This window comes from Oncorhynchus kisutch, unplaced genomic scaffold, assembly GCF_002021735.2.
Source record: "Oncorhynchus kisutch isolate 150728-3 unplaced genomic scaffold, Okis_V2 scaffold931, whole genome shotgun sequence".
In the NCBI taxonomy this organism is placed as follows: domain Eukaryota; kingdom Metazoa; phylum Chordata; class Actinopteri; order Salmoniformes; family Salmonidae; genus Oncorhynchus; species Oncorhynchus kisutch.
In genome coordinates, this window is record NW_022262876.1 from 45,077 (window position 1) to 62,780 (window position 17,704).

The 17,704-nt window shown below is 39.3% G+C and overlaps 22 non-coding genes across 22 annotated transcripts; all 22 read right to left on the reverse strand.

Moving 5' to 3' along the window:
• Positions 1-7: 7 nt before the first annotated feature.
• On the reverse strand, positions 8-80 carry trnar-ucg (transfer RNA arginine (anticodon UCG)). The gene has a single exon. It is a non-coding gene; the product is annotated as a tRNA-Arg (tRNA).
• Positions 81-366: 286 nt separating this feature from the next.
• trnar-ucg (transfer RNA arginine (anticodon UCG)) lies at positions 367-439 on the reverse strand. Its single transcript has one exon. It is a non-coding gene; the product is annotated as a tRNA-Arg (tRNA).
• Positions 440-1,999: 1,560 nt separating this feature from the next.
• On the reverse strand, positions 2,000-2,072 carry trnar-ucg (transfer RNA arginine (anticodon UCG)). Its single transcript has one exon. It is a non-coding gene; the product is annotated as a tRNA-Arg (tRNA).
• A 286-nt stretch (positions 2,073-2,358) lies between these two features.
• On the reverse strand, positions 2,359-2,431 carry trnar-ucg (transfer RNA arginine (anticodon UCG)). The gene has a single exon. It is a non-coding gene; the product is annotated as a tRNA-Arg (tRNA).
• Positions 2,432-4,438: 2,007 nt separating this feature from the next.
• trnar-ucg (transfer RNA arginine (anticodon UCG)) lies at positions 4,439-4,511 on the reverse strand. The gene has a single exon. It is a non-coding gene; the product is annotated as a tRNA-Arg (tRNA).
• Positions 4,512-4,797: 286 nt separating this feature from the next.
• trnar-ucg (transfer RNA arginine (anticodon UCG)) lies at positions 4,798-4,870 on the reverse strand. Its single transcript has one exon. It is a non-coding gene; the product is annotated as a tRNA-Arg (tRNA).
• A 1,646-nt stretch (positions 4,871-6,516) lies between these two features.
• Positions 6,517-6,589, reverse strand: trnar-ucg (transfer RNA arginine (anticodon UCG)). Its single transcript has one exon. It is a non-coding gene; the product is annotated as a tRNA-Arg (tRNA).
• Positions 6,590-7,872: 1,283 nt separating this feature from the next.
• On the reverse strand, positions 7,873-7,945 carry trnar-ucg (transfer RNA arginine (anticodon UCG)). Its single transcript has one exon. It is a non-coding gene; the product is annotated as a tRNA-Arg (tRNA).
• Positions 7,946-9,228: 1,283 nt separating this feature from the next.
• On the reverse strand, positions 9,229-9,301 carry trnar-ucg (transfer RNA arginine (anticodon UCG)). Its single transcript has one exon. It is a non-coding gene; the product is annotated as a tRNA-Arg (tRNA).
• A 645-nt stretch (positions 9,302-9,946) lies between these two features.
• On the reverse strand, positions 9,947-10,019 carry trnar-ucg (transfer RNA arginine (anticodon UCG)). The gene has a single exon. It is a non-coding gene; the product is annotated as a tRNA-Arg (tRNA).
• A 647-nt stretch (positions 10,020-10,666) lies between these two features.
• trnar-ucg (transfer RNA arginine (anticodon UCG)) lies at positions 10,667-10,739 on the reverse strand. Its single transcript has one exon. It is a non-coding gene; the product is annotated as a tRNA-Arg (tRNA).
• Positions 10,740-11,384: 645 nt separating this feature from the next.
• trnar-ucg (transfer RNA arginine (anticodon UCG)) lies at positions 11,385-11,457 on the reverse strand. The gene has a single exon. It is a non-coding gene; the product is annotated as a tRNA-Arg (tRNA).
• A 647-nt stretch (positions 11,458-12,104) lies between these two features.
• trnar-ucg (transfer RNA arginine (anticodon UCG)) lies at positions 12,105-12,177 on the reverse strand. Its single transcript has one exon. It is a non-coding gene; the product is annotated as a tRNA-Arg (tRNA).
• A 286-nt stretch (positions 12,178-12,463) lies between these two features.
• On the reverse strand, positions 12,464-12,536 carry trnar-ucg (transfer RNA arginine (anticodon UCG)). The gene has a single exon. It is a non-coding gene; the product is annotated as a tRNA-Arg (tRNA).
• A 286-nt stretch (positions 12,537-12,822) lies between these two features.
• On the reverse strand, positions 12,823-12,895 carry trnar-ucg (transfer RNA arginine (anticodon UCG)). Its single transcript has one exon. It is a non-coding gene; the product is annotated as a tRNA-Arg (tRNA).
• Positions 12,896-13,181: 286 nt separating this feature from the next.
• On the reverse strand, positions 13,182-13,254 carry trnar-ucg (transfer RNA arginine (anticodon UCG)). Its single transcript has one exon. It is a non-coding gene; the product is annotated as a tRNA-Arg (tRNA).
• Positions 13,255-13,781: 527 nt separating this feature from the next.
• trnar-ucg (transfer RNA arginine (anticodon UCG)) lies at positions 13,782-13,854 on the reverse strand. Its single transcript has one exon. It is a non-coding gene; the product is annotated as a tRNA-Arg (tRNA).
• A 645-nt stretch (positions 13,855-14,499) lies between these two features.
• On the reverse strand, positions 14,500-14,572 carry trnar-ucg (transfer RNA arginine (anticodon UCG)). The gene has a single exon. It is a non-coding gene; the product is annotated as a tRNA-Arg (tRNA).
• Positions 14,573-15,219: 647 nt separating this feature from the next.
• On the reverse strand, positions 15,220-15,292 carry trnar-ucg (transfer RNA arginine (anticodon UCG)). Its single transcript has one exon. It is a non-coding gene; the product is annotated as a tRNA-Arg (tRNA).
• A 286-nt stretch (positions 15,293-15,578) lies between these two features.
• trnar-ucg (transfer RNA arginine (anticodon UCG)) lies at positions 15,579-15,651 on the reverse strand. Its single transcript has one exon. It is a non-coding gene; the product is annotated as a tRNA-Arg (tRNA).
• A 647-nt stretch (positions 15,652-16,298) lies between these two features.
• trnar-ucg (transfer RNA arginine (anticodon UCG)) lies at positions 16,299-16,371 on the reverse strand. The gene has a single exon. It is a non-coding gene; the product is annotated as a tRNA-Arg (tRNA).
• Positions 16,372-17,016: 645 nt separating this feature from the next.
• trnar-ucg (transfer RNA arginine (anticodon UCG)) lies at positions 17,017-17,089 on the reverse strand. Its single transcript has one exon. It is a non-coding gene; the product is annotated as a tRNA-Arg (tRNA).
• Between the last annotated feature and the right edge of the window lie 615 nt (positions 17,090-17,704).

A 17,704-nucleotide genomic window follows, 5' to 3' on the forward strand; every position in this document is an offset into this window, starting at 1 on the left:
AATTAAACGACCACGAAGGGACTCGAACCCTCAATCTTCTGATTCGAAGTCAGACGCCTTATCCATTAGGCCACGCAGTCTATGTGATACATTCCTATTTGACATCATACAGACTTTGCTATGCCACAGTAGACATCAAAGTTGTGAACCTGTCCGAATGAGGAAAGCTAGTGATTTTTAACAAGTACAAAGATACTCTTTCCCTCAATCTTGCGATGCCGAATCAGACACAATATTTCTCAGGCCTTTCAGTCTTAGATTATAAAAGTTGAACAACAGTGTCCAAGCTTTTCAAAGGAATGAGACCAATGCCTTATTTCGGGAATTTGCAAACATGTTCAAATTAGCTGAGGTAATGAAATTAAACGACCACGAAGGGACTCGAACCCTCAATCTTCTGATTCGAAGTCAGACGCCTTATCCATTAGGCCACGCAGTCTATGTGATACATTCCTATTTGACATCATACAGACTTTGCTATGCCACAGTAGACATCAAAGTTGTGAACCTGTCCGAATGAGGAAAGCTAGTGATTTTTAACAAGTACAAAGATACTCTTTCCTTCAATCTTGTGATGCATATTCAGACACAATAATTCTCAGGCCTTGCAGTCTTAGATTATTAAAGTTGAACAACAATGTCCAAGCTTTTCAAAGCAACAAGACCAATGCCTTATTTAGGGAAATTGCAAACATGTACGAATTAGCTGAGCTAATGAAATTAAATGACCCTATTTGACATCATACAGACTTTGCTATGCCACAGTAGACATCAAAGTTGTGAACCTGTCCGAATGAGGAAAGCTAGTGATATTTAACAAGTAAGAAGAGACCTTTTCCCTCAATCTTGCGATGCCGAATCAGACACAATATTTCTCAGGCCTTTCAGTCTTAGATTATAAAAGTTGAACAACAGTGTCCAAGCTTTTCAAAGCAATGAGACCAATGCCTTATTTCGGGAATTTGCAAACATGTTCAAATTAGCTAAGCTAATGAAATTAAACGACCACGAAGGGACTCGAACCCTCAATCTTCTGACTCGAAGTCAGACGCCTTATCCATTAGGCCACGCAGTCTATGTGATACATTCCTATTTGACATCATACAGACTTTGCTATGCCACAGTAGACATCAAAGTTGTGAACCTGTCCGAATGAGGAAAGCTAGTGATTTTTAACAAGTACAAAGATACTCTTTCCTTCAATCTTGTGATGCATATTCAGACACAATAATTCTCAGGCCTTGCAGTCTTAGATTATTAAAGTTGAACAACAATGTCCAAGCTTTTCAAAGCAACAAGACCAATGCCTTATTTAGGGAAATTGCAAACATGTACGAATTAGCTGAGCTAATGAAATTAAATGACCCTATTTGACATCATACAGACTTTGCTATGCCACAGTAGACATCAAAGTTGTGAACCTGTCCGAATGAGGAAAGCTAGTGATATTTAACAAGTAAGAAGAGACCTTTTCCCTCAATCTTGCGATGCCGAATCAGACACAATATTTCTCAGGCCTTTCAGTCTTAGATTATAAGAGTTGAACAACAGTGTCCAAGCTTTTCAAAGCAATGAGACCAATGCCTTATTTCGGGAATTTGCAAACATGTTCAAATTAGCTTAGCTAATGAAATTAAACGACCACGAAGGGACTTGAACCCTCAATCTTCTGGTTCGAAGTCAGACGCCTTATCCATTAGGCAACGCAGTCTATGTGATACATCCCTATTTGACATCATACAGACTTTGAAATATGCCACAGTAGACATCAAAGTTGTAAACCTGTCCGAATGAGGAAAGCTAGTGATATTTAACAAGTAAGAAGAGACCTTTTCCCTCAATCTTGCGATGCCGAATCAGACACAATATTTCTCAGGCCTTTCAGTCTTAGATTATAAAAGTTGAACAACAGTGTCCAAGCTTTTCAAAGCAATGAGACCAATGCCTTATTTCGGGAATTTGCAAACATGTTCAAATTAGCTAAGCTAATGAAATTAAACGACCACGAAGGGACTCGAACCCTCAATCTTCTGATTCGAAGTCAGACGCCTTATCCATTAGGCCACGCAGTCTATGTGATAACTCCCTATTTGACATCATACAGACTTTGCTATGCCACAGTAGACATCAAAGTTGTGACCCTGTCCGAATGAGGAAAGCTAGTGATATTTAACAAGTAAGAAGAGACCTTTTCCCTCAATCTTGCGATGCCGAATCAGACACAATATTTCTCAGGCCTTTCAGTCTTAGATTATAAAAGTTGAACAACAGTGTCCAAGCTTTTCAAAGGAATGAGACCAATGCCTTATTTCGGGAATTTGCAAACATGTTCAAATTAGCTGAGGTAATGAAATTAAACGACCACGAAGGGACTCGAACCCTCAATCTTCTGATTCGAAGTCAGACGCCTTATCCATTAGGCCACGCAGTCTATGTGATACATTCCTATTTGACATCATACAGACTTTGCTATGCCACAGTAGACATCAAAGTTGTGAACCTGTCCGAATGAGGAAAGCTAGTGATTTTTAACAAGTACAAAGATACTCTTTCCTTCAATCTTGTGATGCATATTCAGACACAATAATTCTCAGGCCTTGCAGTCTTAGATTATTAAAGTTGAACAACAATGTCCAAGCTTTTCAAAGCAACAAGACCAATGCCTTATTTAGGGAAATTGCAAACATGTACGAATTAGCTGAGCTAATGAAATTAAATGACCCTATTTGACATCATACAGACTTTGCTATGCCACAGTAGACATCAAAGTTGTGAACCTGTCCGAATGAGGAAAGCTAGTGATATTTAACAAGTAAGAAGAGACCTTTTCCCTCAATCTTGCGATGCCGAATCAGACACAATATTTCTCAGGCCTTTCAGTCTTAGATTATAAGAGTTGAACAACAGTGTCCAAGCTTTTCAAAGCAATGAGACCAATGCCTTATTTCGGGAATTTGCAAACATGTTCAAATTAGCTTAGCTAATGAAATTAAACGACCACGAAGGGACTCGAACCCTCAATCTTCTGGTTCGAAGTCAGACGCCTTATCCATTAGGCATCGCAGTCTATGTGATACATCCCTATTTGACATCATACAGACTTTGAAATATGCCACAGTAGACATCAAAGTTGTAAACCTGTCTGAATGAGGAAAGCTAGTGATATTTAACAAGTAAGAAGAGACCTTTTCCCTCAATCTTGCGATGCCGAATCAGACACAATATTTCTCAGGCCTTTCAGTCTTAGATTATAAAAGTTGAACAACAGTGTCCAAGCTTTTCAAAGCAATGAGACCAATGCCTTATTTCGGGAATTTGCAAACATGTTCAAATTAGCTTAGCTAATGAAATTAAACGACCACGAAGGGACTCGAACCATCAATCTTCTGGTTCGAAGTCAGACGCCTTATCCATTAGGCATCGCAGTCTATGTGATACATCCCTATTTGACATCATACAGACTTTGAAATATGCCACAGTAGACATCAAAGTTGTAAACCTGTCTGAATGAGGAAAGCTAGTGATATTTAACAAGTAAGAAGAGACCTTTTCCCTCAATCTTGCGATGCCGAATCAGACACAATATTTCTCAGGCCTTTCAGTCTTAGATTATAAAAGTTGAACAACAGTGTCCAAGCTTTTCAAAGCAATGAGACCAATGCCTTATTTCGGGAATTTGCAAACATGTTCAAATTAGCTTAGCTAATGAAATTAAACGACCACGAAGGGACTTGAACCCTCAATCTTCTGGTTCGAAGTCAGACGCCTTATCCATTAGGCAACGCAGTCTATGTGATACATCCCTATTTGACATCATACAGACTTTGAAATATGCCACAGTAGACATCAAAGTTGTAAACCTGTCCGAATGAGGAAAGCTAGTGATATTTAACAAGTAAGAAGAGACCTTTTCCCTCAATCTTGCGATGCCGAATCAGACACAATATTTCTCAGGCCTTTCAGTCTTAGATTATAAGAGTTGAACAACAGTGTCCAAGCTTTTCAAAGCAATGAGACCAATGCCTTATTTCGGGAATTTGCAAACATGTTCAAATTAGCTTAGCTAATGAAATTAAACGACCACGAAGGGACTTGAACCCTCAATCTTCTGGTTCGAAGTCAGACGCCTTATCCATTAGGCAACGCAGTCTATGTGATACATCCCTATTTGACATCATACAGACTTTGAAATATGCCACAGTAGACATCAAAGTTGTAAACCTGTCCGAATGAGGAAAGCTAGTGATATTTAACAAGTAAGAAGAGACCTTTTCCCTCAATCTTGCGATGCCGAATCAGACACAATATTTCTCAGGCCTTTCAGTCTTAGATTATAAAAGTTGAACAACAGTGTCCAAGCTTTTCAAAGCAATGAGACCAATGCCTTATTTCGGGAATTTGCAAACATGTTCAAATTAGCTAAGCTAATGAAATTAAACGACCACGAAGGGACTCGAACCCTCAATCTTCTGATTCGAAGTCAGACGCCTTATCCATTAGGCCACGCAGTCTATGTGATAACTCCCTATTTGACATCATACAGACTTTGCTATGCCACAGTAGACATCAAAGTTGTGACCCTGTCCGAATGAGGAAAGCTAGTGATATTTAACAAGTAAGAAGAGACCTTTTCCCTCAATCTTGCGATGCCGAATCAGACACAATATTTCTCAGGCCTTTCAGTCTTAGATTATAAAAGTTGAACAACAGTGTCCAAGCTTTTCAAAGGAATGAGACCAATGCCTTATTTCGGGAATTTGCAAACATGTTCAAATTAGCTGAGGTAATGAAATTAAACGACCACGAAGGGACTCGAACCCTCAATCTTCTGATTCGAAGTCAGACGCCTTATCCATTAGGCCACGCAGTCTATGTGATACATTCCTATTTGACATCATACAGACTTTGCTATGCCACAGTAGACATCAAAGTTGTGAACCTGTCCGAATGAGGAAAGCTAGTGATTTTTAACAAGTACAAAGATACTCTTTCCTTCAATCTTGTGATGCATATTCAGACACAATAATTCTCAGGCCTTGCAGTCTTAGATTATTAAAGTTGAACAACAATGTCCAAGCTTTTCAAAGCAACAAGACCAATGCCTTATTTAGGGAAATTGCAAACATGTACGAATTAGCTGAGCTAATGAAATTAAATGACCCTATTTGACATCATACAGACTTTGCTATGCCACAGTAGACATCAAAGTTGTGAACCTGTCCGAATGAGGAAAGCTAGTGATATTTAACAAGTAAGAAGAGACCTTTTCCCTCAATCTTGCGATGCCGAATCAGACACAATATTTCTCAGGCCTTTCAGTCTTAGATTATAAGAGTTGAACAACAGTGTCCAAGCTTTTCAAAGCAATGAGACCAATGCCTTATTTCGGGAATTTGCAAACATGTTCAAATTAGCTTAGCTAATGAAATTAAACGACCACGAAGGGACTCGAACCCTCAATCTTCTGGTTCGAAGTCAGACGCCTTATCCATTAGGCATCGCAGTCTATGTGATACATCCCTATTTGACATCATACAGACTTTGAAATATGCCACAGTAGACATCAAAGTTGTAAACCTGTCTGAATGAGGAAAGCTAGTGATATTTAACAAGTAAGAAGAGACCTTTTCCCTCAATCTTGCGATGCCGAATCAGACACAATATTTCTCAGGCCTTTCAGTCTTAGATTATAAAAGTTGAACAACAGTGTCCAAGCTTTTCAAAGCAATGAGACCAATGCCTTATTTCGGGAATTTGCAAACATGTTCAAATTAGCTTAGCTAATGAAATTAAACGACCACGAAGGGACTCGAACCATCAATCTTCTGGTTCGAAGTCAGACGCCTTATCCATTAGGCATCGCAGTCTATGTGATACATCCCTATTTGACATCATACAGACTTTGAAATATGCCACAGTAGACATCAAAGTTGTAAACCTGTCTGAATGAGGAAAGCTAGTGATATTTAACAAGTAAGAAGAGACCTTTTCCCTCAATCTTGCGATGCCGAATCAGACACAATATTTCTCAGGCCTTTCAGTCTTAGATTATAAAAGTTGAACAACAGTGTCCAAGCTTTTCAAAGCAATGAGACCAATGCCTTATTTCGGGAATTTGCAAACATGTTCAAATTAGCTTAGCTAATGAAATTAAACGACCACGAAGGGACTTGAACCCTCAATCTTCTGGTTCGAAGTCAGACGCCTTATCCATTAGGCAACGCAGTCTATGTGATACATCCCTATTTGACATCATACAGACTTTGAAATATGCCACAGTAGACATCAAAGTTGTAAACCTGTCCGAATGAGGAAAGCTAGTGATATTTAACAAGTAAGAAGAGACCTTTTCCCTCAATCTTGCGATGCCGAATCAGACACAATATTTCTCAGGCCTTTCAGTCTTAGATTATAAAAGTTGAACAACAGTGTCCAAGCTTTTCAAAGCAATGAGACCAATGCCTTATTTCGGGAATTTGCAAACATGTTCAAATTAGCTAAGCTAATGAAATTAAACGACCACGAAGGGACTCGAACCCTCAATCTTCTGATTCGAAGTCAGACGCCTTATCCATTAGGCCACGCAGTCTATGTGATAACTCCCTATTTGACATCATACAGACTTTGCTATGCCACAGTAGACATCAAAGTTGTGAACCTGTCCGAATGAGGAAAGCTAGTGATATTTAACAAGTAAGAAGAGACCTTTTCCCTCAATCTTGCGATGCCGAATCAGACACAATATTTCTCAGGCCTTTCAGTCTTAGATTATAAAAGTTGAACAACAGTGTCCAAGCTTTTCAAAGGAATGAGACCAATGCCTTATTTCGGGAATTTGCAAACATGTTCAAATTAGCTGAGCTAATGAAATTAAACGACCACGAAGGGACTCGAACCCTCAATCTTCTGATTCGAAGTCAGACACCTTATCCATTAGGCCACACAGTCTATGTGATACATTCCTATTTGACATCATACAGACTTTGCTATGCCACAGTAGACATCAAAGTTGTGAACCTGTCCGAATGAGGAAAGCTAGTGATTTTTAACAAGTACAAAGATACTCTTTCCTTCAATCTTGTGATGCATATTCAGACACAATAATTCTCAGGCCTTGCAGTCTTAGATTATTAAAGTTGAACAACAATGTCCAAGCTTTTCAAAGCAACAAGACCAATGCCTTATTTAGGGAAATTGCAAACATGTACGAATTAGCTGAGCTAATGAAATTAAATGACCCTATTTGACATCATACAGACTTTGCTATGCCACAGTAGACATCAAAGTTGTGAACCTGTCCGAATGAGGAAAGCTAGTGATATTTAACAAGTAAGAAGAGACCTTTTCCCTCAATCTTGCGATGCCGAATCAGACACAATATTTCTCAGGCCTTTCAGTCTTAGATTATAAGAGTTGAACAACAGTGTCCAAGCTTTTCAAAGCAATGAGACCAATGCCTTATTTCGGGAATTTGCAAACATGTTCAAATTAGCTTAGCTAATGAAATTAAACGACCACGAAGGGACTCGAACCCTCAATCTTCTGGTTCGAAGTCAGACGCCTTATCCATTAGGCATCGCAGTCTATGTGATACATCCCTATTTGACATCATACAGACTTTGAAATATGCCACAGTAGACATCAAAGTTGTAAACCTGTCTGAATGAGGAAAGCTAGTGATATTTAACAAGTAAGAAGAGACCTTTTCCCTCAATCTTGCGATGCCGAATCAGACACAATATTTCTCAGGCCTTTCAGTCTTAGATTATAAAAGTTGAACAACAGTGTCCAAGCTTTTCAAAGCAATGAGACCAATGCCTTATTTCGGGAATTTGCAAACATGTTCAAATTAGCTAAGCTAATGAAATTAAACGACCACGAAGGGACTCGAACCCTCAATCTTCTGATTCGAAGTCAGACGCCTTATCCATTAGGCCACGCAGTCTATGTGATAACTCCCTATTTGACATCATACAGACTTTGCTATGCCACAGTAGACATCAAAGTTGTGAACCTGTCCGAATGAGGAAAGCTAGTGATATTTAACAAGTAAGAAGAGACCTTTTCCCTCAATCTTGCGATGCCGAATCAGACACAATATTTCTCAGGCCTTTCAGTCTTAGATTATAAAAGTTGAACAACAGTGTCCAAGCTTTTCAAAGGAATGAGACCAATGCCTTATTTCGGGAATTTGCAAACATGTTCAAATTAGCTGAGGTAATGAAATTAAACGACCACGAAGGGACTCGAACCCTCAATCTTCTGATTCGAAGTCAGACACCTTATCCATTAGGCCACACAGTCTATGTGATACATTCCTATTTGACATCATACAGACTTTGCTATGCCACAGTAGACATCAAAGTTGTGAACCTGTCCGAATGAGGAAAGCTAGTGATTTTTAACAAGTACAAAGATACTCTTTCCTTCAATCTTGTGATGCATATTCAGACACAATAATTCTCAGGCCTTGCAGTCTTAGATTATTAAAGTTGAACAACAATGTCCAAGCTTTTCAAAGCAACAAGACCAATGCCTTATTTAGGGAAATTGCAAACATGTACGAATTAGCTGAGCTAATGAAATTAAATGACCCTATTTGACATCATACAGACTTTGCTATGCCACAGTAGACATCAAAGTTGTGAACCTGTCCGAATGAGGAAAGCTAGTGATATTTAACAAGTAAGAAGAGACCTTTTCCCTCAATCTTGCGATGCCGAATCAGACACAATATTTCTCAGGCCTTTCAGTCTTAGATTATAAGAGTTGAACAACAGTGTCCAAGCTTTTCAAAGCAATGAGACCAATGCCTTATTTCGGGAATTTGCAAACATGTTCAAATTAGCTTAGCTAATGAAATTAAACGACCACGAAGGGACTCGAACCCTCAATCTTCTGGTTCGAAGTCAGACGCCTTATCCATTAGGCATCGCAGTCTATGTGATACATCCCTATTTGACATCATACAGACTTTGAAATATGCCACAGTAGACATCAAAGTTGTAAACCTGTCTGAATGAGGAAAGCTAGTGATATTTAACAAGTAAGAAGAGACCTTTTCCCTCAATCTTGCGATGCCGAATCAGACACAATATTTCTCAGGCCTTTCAGTCTTAGATTATAAAAGTTGAACAACAGTGTCCAAGCTTTTCAAAGCAATGAGACCAATGCCTTATTTCGGGAATTTGCAAACATGTTCAAATTAGCTAAGCTAATGAAATTAAACGACCACGAAGGGACTCGAACCCTCAATCTTCTGATTCGAAGTCAGACGCCTTATCCATTAGGCCACGCAGTCTATGTGATAACTCCCTATTTGACATCATACAGACTTTGCTATGCCACAGTAGACATCAAAGTTGTGAACCTGTCCGAATGAGGAAAGCTAGTGATATTTAACAAGTAAGAAGAGACCTTTTCCCTCAATCTTGCGATGCCGAATCAGACACAATATTTCTCAGGCCTTTCAGTCTTAGATTATAAAAGTTGAACAACAGTGTCCAAGCTTTTCAAAGGAATGAGACCAATGCCTTATTTCGGGAATTTGCAAACATGTTCAAATTAGCTGAGCTAATGAAATTAAACGACCACGAAGGGACTCGAACCCTCAATCTTCTGATTCGAAGTAAGACGCCTTATCCATTAGGCCACGCAGTCTATGTGATACATTCCTATTTGACATCATACAGACTTTGCTATGCCACAGTAGACATCAAAGTTGTGAACCTGTCCGAATGAGGAAAGCTAGTGATATTTAACAAGTAAGAAGAGACCTTTTCCCTCAATCTTGCGATGCCGAATCAGACACAATATTTCTCAGGCCTTTCAGTCTTAGATTATAAAAGTTGAACAACAGTGTCCAAGCTTTTCAAAGGAATGAGACCAATGCCTTATTTCGGGAATTTGCAAACATGTTCAAATTAGCTGAGCTAATGAAATTAAACGACCACGAAGGGACTCGAACCCTCAATCTTCTGATTCGAAGTCAGACGCCTTATCCATTAGGCCACGCAGTCTATGTGATACATTCCTATTTGACATCATACAGACTTTGCTATGCCACAGTAGACATCAAAGTTGTGAACCTGTCCGAATGAGGAAAGCTAGTGATATTTAACAAGTAAGAAGAGACCTTTTCCCTCAATCTTGCGATGCCGAATCAGACACAATATTTCTCAGGCCTTTCAGTCTTAGATTATAAGAGTTGAACAACAGTGTCCAAGCTTTTCAAAGCAATGAGACCAATGCCTTATTTCGGGAATTTGCAAACATGTTCAAATTAGCTTAGCTAATGAAATTAAACGACCACGAAGGGACTTGAACCCTCAATCTTCTGGTTCGAAGTCAGACGCCTTATCCATTAGGCATCACAGTCTATGTGATACATCCCTATTTGACATCATACAGACTTTGAAATATGCCACAGTAGACATCAAAGTTGTAAACCTGTCCGAATGAGGAAAGCTAGTGATATTTAACAAGTAAGAAGAGACCTTTTCCCTCAATCTTGCGATGCCGAATCAGACACAATATTTCTCAGGCCTTTCAGTCTTAGATTATAAAAGTTGAACAACAGTGTCCAAGCTTTTCAAAGCAATGAGACCAATGCCTTATTTCGGGAATTTGCAAACATGTTCAAATTAGCTAAGCTAATGAAATTAAACGACCACGAAGGGACTCGAACCCTCAATCTTCTGATTCGAAGTCAGACGCCTTATCCATTAGGCCACGCAGTCTATGTGATAACTCCCTATTTGACATCATACAGACTTTGCTATGCCACAGTAGACATCAAAGTTGTGAACCTGTCCGAATGAGGAAAGCTAGTGATATTTAACAAGTAAGAAGAGACCTTTTCCCTCAATCTTGCGATGCCGAATCAGACACAATATTTCTCAGGCCTTTCAGTCTTAGATTATAAAAGTTGAACAACAGTGTCCAAGCTTTTCAAAGGAATGAGACCAATGCCTTATTTCGGGAATTTGCAAACATGTTCAAATTAGCTGAGCTAATGAAATTAAACGACCACGAAGGGACTCGAACCCTCAATCTTCTGATTCGAAGTAAGACGCCTTATCCATTAGGCCACGCAGTCTATGTGATACATTCCTATTTGACATCATACAGACTTTGCTATGCCACAGTAGACATCAAAGTTGTGAACCTGTCCGAATGAGGAAAGCTAGTGATATTTAACAAGTAAGAAGAGACCTTTTCCCTCAATCTTGCGATGCCGAATCAGACACAATATTTCTCAGGCCTTTCAGTCTTAGATTATAAAAGTTGAACAACAGTGTCCAAGCTTTTCAAAGGAATGAGACCAATGCCTTATTTCGGGAATTTGCAAACATGTTCAAATTAGCTGAGCTAATGAAATTAAACGACCACGAAGGGACTCGAACCCTCAATCTTCTGATTCGAAGTCAGACGCCTTATCCATTAGGCCACGCAGTCTATGTGATACATTCCTATTTGACATCATACAGACTTTGCTATGCCACAGTAGACATCAAAGTTGTGAACCTGTCCGAATGAGGAAAGCTAGTGATATTTAACAAGTAAGAAGAGACCTTTTCCCTCAATCTTGCGATGCCGAATCAGACACAATATTTCTCAGGCCTTTCAGTCTTAGATTATAAGAGTTGAACAACAGTGTCCAAGCTTTTCAAAGCAATGAGACCAATGCCTTATTTCGGGAATTTGCAAACATGTTCAAATTAGCTTAGCTAATGAAATTAAACGACCACGAAGGGACTTGAACCCTCAATCTTCTGGTTCGAAGTCAGACGCCTTATCCATTAGGCATCACAGTCTATGTGATACATCCCTATTTGACATCATACAGACTTTGAAATATGCCACAGTAGACATCAAAGTTGTAAACCTGTCCGAATGAGGAAAGCTAGTGATATTTAACAAGTAAGAAGAGACCTTTTCCCTCAATCTTGCGATGCCGAATCAGACACAATATTTCTCAGGCCTTTCAGTCTTAGATTATAAAAGTTGAACAACAGTGTCCAAGCTTTTCAAAGCAATGAGACCAATGCCTTATTTCGGGAATTTGCAAACATGTTCAAATTAGCTAAGCTAATGAAATTAAACGACCACGAAGGGACTCGAACCCTCAATCTTCTGATTCGAAGTCAGACGCCTTATCCATTAGGCCACGCAGTCTATGTGATATCTCCCTATTTGACATCATACAGACTTTGCTATGCCACAGTAGACATCAAAGTTGTAAACCTGTCTGAATGAGGAAAGCTAGTGATATTTAACAAGTAAGAAGAGACCTTTTCCCTCAATCTTGCGATGCCGAATCAGACACAATATTTCTCAGGCCTTTCAGTCTTAGATTATAAAAGTTGAACAACAGTGTCCAAGCTTTTCAAAGCAATGAGACCAATGCCTTATTTCGGGAATTTGCAAACATGTTCAAATTAGCTAAGCTAATGAAATTAAACGACCACGAAGGGACTCGAACCCTCAATCTTCTGATTCGAAGTCAGACGCCTTATCCATTAGGCCACGCAGTCTATGCGATAACTCCCTATTTGACATCATACAGACTTTGCTATGCCACAGTAGACATCAAAGTTGTGAACCTGTCCGAATGAGGAAAGCTAGTGATATTTAACAAGTAAGAAGAGACCTTTTCCCTCAATCTTGCGATGCCGAATCAGACACAATATTTCTCAGGCCTTTCAGTCTTAGATTATAAAAGTTGAACAACAGTGTCCAAGCTTTTCAAAGGAATGAGACCAATGCCTTATTTCGGGAATTTGCAAACATGTTCAAATTAGCTGAGCTAATGAAATTAAACGACCACGAAGGGACTCGAACCCTCAATCTTCTGATTCGAAGTCAGACGCCTTATCCATTAGGCCACGCAGTCTATGTGATACATTCCTATTTGACATCATACAGACTTTGCTATGCCACAGTAGACATCAAAGTTGTGAACCTGTCCGAATGAGGAAAGCTAGTGATATTTAACAAGTAAGAAGAGACCTTTTCCCTCAATCTTGCGATGCCGAATCAGACACAATATTTCTCAGGCCTTTCAGTCTTAGATTATAAAAGTTCAACAACAGTGTCCAAGCTTTTCAAAGGAATGAGACCAATGCCTTATTTCGGGAATTTGCAAACATGTTCAAATTAGCTGAGCTAATGAAATTAAACGACCACGAAGGGACTCGAACCCTCAATCTTCTGATTCGAAGTCAGACGCCTTATCCATTAGGCCACGCAGTCTATGTGATACATTCCTATTTGACATCATACAGACTTTGCTATGCCACAGTAGACATCAAAGTTGTGAACCTGTCCGAATGAGGAAAGCTAGTGATTTTTAACAAGTACAAAGATACTCTTTCCTTCAATCTTGTGATGCATATTCAGACACAATAATTCTCAGGCCTTGCAGTCTTAGATTATTAAAGTTGAACAACAATGTCCAAGCTTTTCAAAGCAACAAGACCAATGCCTTATTTAGGGAAATTGCAAACATGTACGAATTAGCTGAGCTAATGAAATTAAATGACCCTATTTGACATCATACAGACTTTGCTATGCCACAGTAGACATCAAAGTTGTGAACCTGTCCGAATGAGGAAAGCTAGTGATATTTAACAAGTAAGAAGAGACCTTTTCCCTCAATCTTGCGATGCCGAATCAGACACAATATTTCTCAGGTCTTTCAGTCTTATGAGCAATGAGACCAATGCCTTATTTCGGGAATTTGCAAACATGTTCAAATTAGCTAAGCTAATGAAATTAAACGACCACGAAGGGACTCGAACCCTCAATCTTCTGATTCGAAGTCAGACGCCTTATCCATTAGGCCACGCAGTCTATGTGATAACTCCCTATTTGACATCATACAGACTTTGCTATGCCACAGTAGACATCAAAGTTGTGAACCTGTCCGAATGAGGAAAGCTAGTGATATTTAACAAGTAAGAAGAGACCTTTTCCCTCAATCTTGCGATGCCGAATCAGACACAATATTTCTCAGGCCTTTCAGTCTTAGATTATAAAAGTTGAACAACAGTGTCCAAGCTTTTCAAAGGAATGAGACCAATGCCTTATTTCGGGAATTTGCAAACATGTTCAAATTAGCTGAGCTAATGAAATTAAACGACCACGAAGGGACTCGAACCCTCAATCTTCTGATTCGAAGTAAGACGCCTTATCCATTAGGCCACGCAGTCTATGTGATACATTCCTATTTGACATCATACAGACTTTGCTATGCCACAGTAGACATCAAAGTTGTGAACCTGTCCGAATGAGGAAAGCTAGTGATATTTAACAAGTAAGAAGAGACCTTTTCCCTCAATCTTGCGATGCCGAATCAGACACAATATTTCTCAGGCCTTTCAGTCTTAGATTATAAAAGTTGAACAACAGTGTCCAAGCTTTTCAAAGGAATGAGACCAATGCCTTATTTCGGGAATTTGCAAACATGTTCAAATTAGCTGAGCTAATGAAATTAAACGACCACGAAGGGACTCGAACCCTCAATCTTCTGATTCGAAGTCAGACGCCTTATCCATTAGGCCACGCAGTCTATGTGATACATTCCTATTTGACATCATACAGACTTTGCTATGCCACAGTAGACATCAAAGTTGTGAACCTGTCCGAATGAGGAAAGCTAGTGATATTTAACAAGTAAGAAGAGACCTTTTCCCTCAATCTTGCGATGCCGAATCAGACACAATATTTCTCAGGCCTTTCAGTCTTAGATTATAAGAGTTGAACAACAGTGTCCAAGCTTTTCAAAGCAATGAGACCAATGCCTTATTTCGGGAATTTGCAAACATGTTCAAATTAGCTTAGCTAATGAAATTAAACGACCACGAAGGGACTTGAACCCTCAATCTTCTGGTTCGAAGTCAGACGCCTTATCCATTAGGCATCACAGTCTATGTGATACATCCCTATTTGACATCATACAGACTTTGAAATATGCCACAGTAGACATCAAAGTTGTAAACCTGTCCGAATGAGGAAAGCTAGTGATATTTAACAAGTAAGAAGAGACCTTTTCCCTCAATCTTGCGATGCCGAATCAGACACAATATTTCTCAGGCCTTTCAGTCTTAGATTATAAAAGTTGAACAACAGTGTCCAAGCTTTTCAAAGCAATGAGACCAATGCCTTATTTCGGGAATTTGCAAACATGTTCAAATTAGCTAAGCTAATGAAATTAAACGACCACGAAGGGACTCGAACCCTCAATCTTCTGATTCGAAGTCAGACGCCTTATCCATTAGGCCACGCAGTCTATGTGATATCTCCCTATTTGACATCATACAGACTTTGCTATGCCACAGTAGACATCAAAGTTGTAAACCTGTCTGAATGAGGAAAGCTAGTGATATTTAACAAGTAAGAAGAGACCTTTTCCCTCAATCTTGCGATGCCGAATCAGACACAATATTTCTCAGGCCTTTCAGTCTTAGATTATAAAAGTTGAACAACAGTGTCCAAGCTTTTCAAAGCAATGAGACCAATGCCTTATTTCGGGAATTTGCAAACATGTTCAAATTAGCTGAGCTAATGAAATTAAACGACCACGAAGGGACTCGAACCCTCAATCTTCTGATTCGAAGTCAGACGCCTTATCCATTAGGCCACGCAGTCTATGTGATACATTCCTATTTGACATCATACAGACTTTGCTATGCCACAGTAGACATCAAAGTTGTGAACCTGTCCGAATGAGGAAAGCTAGTGATATTTAACAAGTAAGAAGAGACCTTTTCCCTCAATCTTGCGATGCCGAATCAGACACAATATTTCTCAGGCCTTTCAGTCTTAGATTATAAGAGTTGAACAACAGTGTCCAAGCTTTTCAAAGCAATGAGACCAATGCCTTATTTCGGGAATTTGCAAACATGTTCAAATTAGCTTAGCTAATGAAATTAAACGACCACGAAGGGACTTGAACCCTCAATCTTCTGGTTCGAAGTCAGACGCCTTATCCATTAGGCATCACAGTCTATGTGATACATCCCTATTTGACATCATACAGACTTTGAAATATGCCACAGTAGACATCAAAGTTGTAAACCTGTCCGAATGAGGAAAGCTAGTGATATTTAACAAGTAAGAAGAGACCTTTTCCCTCAATCTTGCGATGCCGAATCAGACACAATATTTCTCAGGCCTTTCAGTCTTAGATTATAAAAGTTGAACAACAGTGTCCAAGCTTTTCAAAGCAATGAGACCAATGCCTTATTTCGGGAATTTGCAAACATGTTCAAATTAGCTAAGCTAATGAAATTAAACGACCACGAAGGGACTCGAACCCTCAATCTTCTGATTCGAAGTCAGACGCCTTATCCATTAGGCCACGCAGTCTATGTGATAACTCCCTATTTGACATCATACAGACTTTGCTATGCCACAGTAGACATCAAAGTTGTGAACCTGTCCGAATGAGGAAAGCTAGTGATATTTAACAAGTAAGAAGAGACCTTTTCCCTCAATCTTGCGATGCCGAATCAGACACAATATTTCTCAGGCCTTTCAGTCTTAGATTATAAAAGTTGAACAACAGTGTCCAAGCTTTTCAAAGGAATGAGACCAATGCCTTATTTCGGGAATTTGCAAACATGTTCAAATTAGCTGAGCTAATGAAATTAAACGACCACGAAGGGACTCGAACCCTCAATCTTCTGATTCGAAGTAAGACGCCTTATCCATTAGGCCACGCAGTCTATGTGATACATTCCTATTTGACATCATACAGACTTTGCTATGCCACAGTAGACATCAAAGTTGTGAACCTGTCCGAATGAGGAAAGCTAGTGATATTTAACAAGTAAGAAGAGACCTTTTCCCTCAATCTTGCGATGCCGAATCAGACACAATATTTCTCAGGCCTTTCAGTCTTAGATTATAAAAGTTGAACAACAGTGTCCAAGCTTTTCAAAGGAATGAGACCAATGCCTTATTTCGGGAATTTGCAAACATGTTCAAATTAGCTGAGCTAATGAAATTAAACGACCACGAAGGGACTCGAACCCTCAATCTTCTGATTCGAAGTCAGACGCCTTATCCATTAGGCCACGCAGTCTATGTGATACATTCCTATTTGACATCATACAGACTTTGCTATGCCACAGTAGACATCAAAGTTGTGAACCTGTCCGAATGAGGAAAGCTAGTGATATTTAACAAGTAAGAAGAGACCTTTTCCCTCAATCTTGCGATGCCGAATCAGACACAATATTTCTCAGGCCTTTCAGTCTTAGATTATAAGAGTTGAACAACAGTGTCCAAGCTTTTCAAAGCAATGAGACCAATGCCTTATTTCGGGAATTTGCAAACATGTTCAAATTAGCTTAGCTAATGAAATTAAACGACCACGAAGGGACTTGAACCCTCAATCTTCTGGTTCGAAGTCAGACGCCTTATCCATTAGGCATCACAGTCTATGTGATACATCCCTATTTGACATCATACAGACTTTGAAATATGCCACAGTAGACATCAAAGTTGTAAACCTGTCCGAATGAGGAAAGCTAGTGATATTTAACAAGTAAGAAGAGACCTTTTCCCTCAATCTTGCGATGCCGAATCAGACACAATATTTCTCAGGCCTTTCAGTCTTAGATTATAAAAGTTGAACAACAGTGTCCAAGCTTTTCAAAGCAATGAGACCAATGCCTTATTTCGGGAATTTGCAAAC